The sequence below is a fragment of the Chenopodium album genome, chromosome 14 (genome assembly GCF_948465745.1).
Source record: "Chenopodium album chromosome 14, dcCheAlbu1.1, whole genome shotgun sequence".
Lineage (NCBI taxonomy): Eukaryota > Viridiplantae > Streptophyta > Magnoliopsida > Caryophyllales > Amaranthaceae > Chenopodium > Chenopodium album.
In genome coordinates, this window is record NC_137847.1 from 35,939,589 (window position 1) to 35,945,588 (window position 6,000).

The window sequence follows — 6,000 nt, forward strand, 5'->3', positions numbered from 1 at the left end:
ATTAGTGGTATTGTGCGTTGAGCTATTTCTCTATTTATTCCTGGCATATCTTCATATGACCAAGCAAATACATCGATAAATTCTTTTAGTAGATTAATTAAACCGGTTCTTTTTAGTAAGAGTCAGTCCGATTTTAACTTCTCTTTTAACGTTTGGATCTTTTGAGATATCCACTGTTTCAGTGTCTTCTATCACTGGTGTTTTATTCTCAAGTGTTTCCATTGCTTTAATTATTTCTTTATCACTTTCATTGTTAGTTAAGCGATGCTCGTCATCTTGGGTTAAGGAATGACACGAGGAGTAAGAAAAAGAAGACATATTATTGAATTCGGAAACCATTACATCTAATAAAGAAATGTTTGTTGGGACTTGACCACTAACTATCTTAGGAGTAGGTGCTAAAGTAGAAGAACTAGGGAGAGGTACTATAGCTAAAGATTTTGAAGACTCGATAGGGGAAGACTCAGATTCAGACTCTGACTCAGACGACTCTTCGAACATAGGTCCTTGTTCTGTTGTTATGGAGATCTTCCGTCCGCTTAGTGTAGTCACTTTCACAGTCTTTTGCCATCCTTGGACCAATCCCTCTGCTGGAGTGATAAGCTTTGAGGGGTCAAAGCTCTCACTTTGTAGTACCGTCTGAATGAGCGCGAAGTTATCTTCAACATATTTTGGCTCATTCTTCTCGTGCCCAAAAAGAATTCCCATGACATTAAAGTCGAAGCACGGAGGTGCTTTCTCTTTATAGATAGGAGTTGAGATGTCATCTAAGAAGTGGCAATCTAGGAAGATTTCGAACCCAGGTTGTCTTATTCCATCTTTGACAAAGGGCTCGGGAAATTCATAGCATGGATAATCTTCATCCTCTCTTATAAATTGTCCATTTAAGGTGAGGGGATATTGATCCATTGGGATTGATTTCTTTTGAGTACGAGCATTTCTCCGCGCATTAGCCTTTTCCTAGGCTTGCTTATAGTCTTTCGCAGTCGGTTCAAAACCAAGTCCAAAAGTATCTAATTTAGGAAGGCCATGCGATTTCGTTTGCATTGCTACTCCTTTCTTCATTCCTAGAGTCATTCCAGGAAAGTGTCTCTGTTTTCGGAGTATACCATTAACTATCATATTTGAATGGAGGTCGTAGCAAAGAGGGGTCCTTTCATCTTCCTCAATTAAAGAGACCTCTTTTGCGTTGAAGCCCCATAGGTCTTCATTGTTATCGTCGTGCTCCACATTTATGAGAGGCTTATCAATTGCCTTGATTCTTAGTTGGGAGGCGTCGATTGTAACAGGAATTCCTCTAACTATAGCCTTCACTTGTTGATGAAGTGATGAAGGGACGGCCTTAAGGTCGTGAAGCCAAAGGCGTCCCAACAATAAGTTGAAAGAAGCCTTGATATCAACCACTTGGAAAGTTGTAGCATGTTCTATAACTCCTGCGGTGACATTCATAGTAATAGTCCCAAGAGCTTGGCGACGAGTATTGTCATAGCTCTTATTCCTTGTGTGGAGGGAGATAAGTCTTCATCTCTTATTCCTAACATCCTCGCAGTTCGTAGTGGGAAAACATTAATTGCTGATCCATTGTCTACAAGAGTCATTGGGACATTCATTCTCTTGCAGATTACTGTGAGGTTTAAGGCCTTATTGTGTTTGTCGCCTTCTGGAGGTAAGTCCTTGTCAGAAAAGGTGATTAGATTGATGGTACTCGGAAGATCACTCGTGAGGAAATTATCTAATCCCTCAGGAGTGGTTTCTGAATCTATCCCCACCTTAGCCAAAGAATCCATTACTGCAATTCTATGTTCACGAGATGTGGCTAGTAGTTTACATACGTTCATTTCGACCTTAGTCTTTTTAAGTTGTTTGACAACGTCGTTGTCTTCTATGATTGGTATGGGAACTTGTTGGGTAGTAGGAATGGGTTGTGTAGTGATGGGAGGTTACACTCTCCCTGATCTTGTGAGAACATCTATGGGTGAATCCTCTTCATCCCAAATGTCATCTACTGGGTATATTGTGGAAAGTGGGGTTTCTTCCACATTTTTGAGGTAGACATCCTCATCATCACTTTTCCAGACTCCGTTAATGCTAACATCCCTTTCTGGTGGGATTTGGACCAACTTTTTTCTGTCAATCAACCCTTGGATTAGCTCTTTGAATTTGAAACAGTGTTCTATGGTATGTCCTCCAGCTTGATGGTATGAACAACAGAATCTCTCTATCCTTTTCAATGATTCAAATGGTCTTGGCTCGAGAGGTTTGATCTTCCCACTCTCGAAGAGCATTTTGAACATGTTTGCATAAGAAGTCCCAATTGGAGTGTAAGGCTTGTCACTCCTTTTGGGTGCTTCGACTTCTTGGAAAGAAAATGACCTCCTCTTAGTAGTCTCTGTAGGTGTCACCTTTTTAATGTCACGCTTATTTTGAGTCATCTTTACGTGATCAAGGGCCTTGCGACATATAACTATCGCTTCCTTTACCAGTTGTATGAGGACTCATACTTCCTCTTTTGTGGCAAGTCGTTGACTTGTAGGAAGATCACTCATGGCATAGAAGAAAGTTCCCTCCTCTTCCTCGATTGCATGGGCTTCTTTGACTGGTTTAATGAAGGACGATGGGTCAATATCACTTTCCCCATCAGCAAATAGCCAAAGAATCTGACAGTGGGGCGCTATTAATGCTTGGCTTCTTACTTGTAGGGGGCAGTGAAGGTTTTTTGCTATCAATCAGATCTTGAATAGCTTCCTTTAGCTTCCAACAATTTTCAGTAAGATGGCCCCTGCCTTGATGGTACTTACAATGTGCATTGGGGTTCCAACTAGCCATCCTTCTTTCGACCGGTGGATCTCCAAATGGTCCAATGGGAGTTGTAAGACCTTTGCATGAAGGCAATCAAATGCGGTGTTATAACTCATGCCAATAGGAGTAAAGTTCTTCCTAAATGGCTTCTTTTTTCCTTGATTATTCATAGCAAGGACTTCATTCAGATTAAAGGTACTAACGTTGTTTGAGTGGGTGGTTTTGGAAGAAAAAGGATTGTCGTTCTTCTTTCCTTTCCAGCCACTGTTAGAGTTGTTAGCAGCTTTTTGCTTTGCAAGGTCGTCCTCGATGTTGATTCCTATGTCATAAACGGCCTTGAAAGTATTTAAATTACTTTGGTACTTGAGATTCATAGAATATTTTTCTTGGAGGTTCTTAATGAACATCCTTACAGATTCCTTCTCACTCGGCACCTCAACCATTTTAGCAGAAGTTTCCCTCCACTTATTGAAGAAAGAAGTAAAACCTTTATTCTCTTTTTGTTTTAACATTTCAAGTTCTCTATGATCAGTTTCAACTTGAATGTTACATTTGTACCTATCAATGAAAGCGTTTACTATTCCGTCCCAAGTAGAGATTTTTTCTTTGTCAAGGGAAAAGAACCATTGTCGGTAAACGGTTTCAAGAGATAAAGAGAACAAAGAAAGACTTTCCTATCAATCCCCTTAATGTTCATTATGGTTTCAAAAGCTCTTAAGTGGAAGTAAGGATTGTCATTTGGTTTGAACCTAGAGATGTCATTTGCATTGAAATTCTGCGGAAGAAGCTCCTTGTCCACTGAGGCCCCTTGTGAGCTAATGCCCTGGAACTTGTAGTCGTTGGAGAGCTTATTCAATCTTTCCTCCATTCGTTGCATCTGTTGCTGTTTCGCAGGGTCATTGACTTGAAGAGCCATAGCCTTCATCATTTCAGTTACATTGGCCAAGTTCTGCCTAAGTTCATTGACTTCTTCTTGAGTTGCCTTTATCCTCTTAGCTTTTCTTTTTTGACGAATCGGTTTATCAAAAAGTAAGATTTGAACAAAAGTGTTGTCCTTGATTAGCCGCCCTTCTCTTCTTGACCAAGCGCTGTAAATTAAACCATTTATTTTAATGACTTGACTCAAATTGACTTTGATTTTATTGGTTTTTTTTTTTTAAAAAAAAAGCAAAAATAGGGTGCATATTTGGTGTATATTTTTGGGAATCGGTGTATAGGGTTCAAATGGGAATTAAGTATAGGGTTTAAACAAGTATGGTTTAATTGGAGGATTAATATCCGACTTTCCCCCCTAAAAAAAGAGACGGAAAACACGCGCACACAAGACTCTCTAGACATGGTCAAGGTGAAACATACATATAAAGTGTGTGCTTTTAATAGTGAGTGAAAATGACATGCTTTGACACTCGTGTAAGACCATGGACTATGTTCTTAGACTTAATTAAGGACTAAATATAGCTTCTGCCATTTAATAAATTGATTAATTAGACTCAACGTGAGGACTCGAGCAAAAATCTGGACCGTCGCTTAAGAAACGGGACTGTTGCAAAACGCTAGGACCAGCACGATGTGACAATGCTGTCGCATAATACTAGACACTAGCGTGTCGCGCTACAAGCCAAACTCATGCGCCATTACTGAAGCAGTAGTCTAAGTTTGTTTCCAGTGTTTTACTTTAAAAGGACAAGCCTATAGTCGTACTAAGTCAGGTTTGATCAATTTATTTAGACTCATATTAATGAATTAATTAAGCAAAGTCCTTTAGTCATTAATTAGTTTATTAAGACTTATTCACAAGTCAAACGGTTAGTGTAAGCACACATAGGTTATGCACAAGTAAAGAATGCACAAGTAGTCAAGTAAGCACAATATGATGCAATGAGTTTGCAACCTAACCATGGCTCTAGCTCTCTAAATCTCAAGGATAAGGGTTAGTCAAAAGGGTCCATGGTTATGAGTCCGGAACCACCGCGCAGAAGCCTTACCTTTGGAAGGGTTGGCGCGTGTTGATGGGACCCCGCGAGTTAAACTCGCTTCCACAGTTTGGTGAATTTAAAAAACTCAGATGTACCCTTCGTTGCCATGAGCGTTCGATTGGGTAGATGGAGTGTGAATCCCCAGAGGGTTATGGCCATATGTAGAACACATATGGGTTCAGAAAAGTGAGAAAAACTCAATCAGGAAGTAGAATCGAGCGAACAGTACTAGAAACGGTTGAAAAAAAGAAGGTAGATTTCTGGCTCGGTATTGGAAGAACAGACGCGAGACAACAGGACCTGTTGCCAAACGATGACTCTGTCGCCAAATGACATTGCTGTGGCACGGGGACAGAGCAATCGCATGGTGTTGGAACTGTTTTCTCGGTGCCGGTTCCTACATGCCTCAGCAGCTTTATGTTATTTGAATTTTCTAATTTTTCGCAGCGTTTTTTCGATTCTAGTTGTGAAAGATATTTCCCAAATTTCCTACGTGTAAAAATCCTATGTTTTTGATGCATTACAGATGGTCTTTCCAATGCGGACCTTTTTTATGCTTATGCCAATAATGTCAATCAAAATTACGCACATGAATATTAAGAACTTTTCGAGTCTCATCCACTCATTCTAAGTCATTGCCAAAATAAATTTTAGGAATTAAAATAGAAATCCTCCCCAGTGGAGTCGCCAAAAAACTGTAGGGAATGTTTCAAGCATCCCACACTTGAACCCCACTGCGATCATACACTTAAGCATGGTGGCGTCCTAAGGGAAGGAAGCTAGAGTAAAAGAGTCTCCAACAAGTTTTAGGAACTTGTAAACCATTCACAGGGTGAAGATTACACCCCTTCACGATCCATGAGATCGCTAACTCCATAGTGGTCCTGAATCATGACTGAATATTCGGGGATGAAGGTACAAATCTAACCTAAAGGAGATTGAATCTACCCTAAAAAGGCCTCTGCTTTATTCTTCTTATATTCATATGCGCTTTCTGACTAACATACAACCAATATATTAATCCTAAACCTATTTATCTATGTTGGTTAAATATTAATGCACAAACAAAACTATTATTGTCAATCACTTGAATTATAATCACATTAGACTAAATAAAATTATTAATTATCTTATTAAGCATGATTACAAGTACAAATTCCCTTTAAACCTGCAAGAGAGGGCGTGATCAAGCAATAACAACGATAATATATATCAAGCAACATAA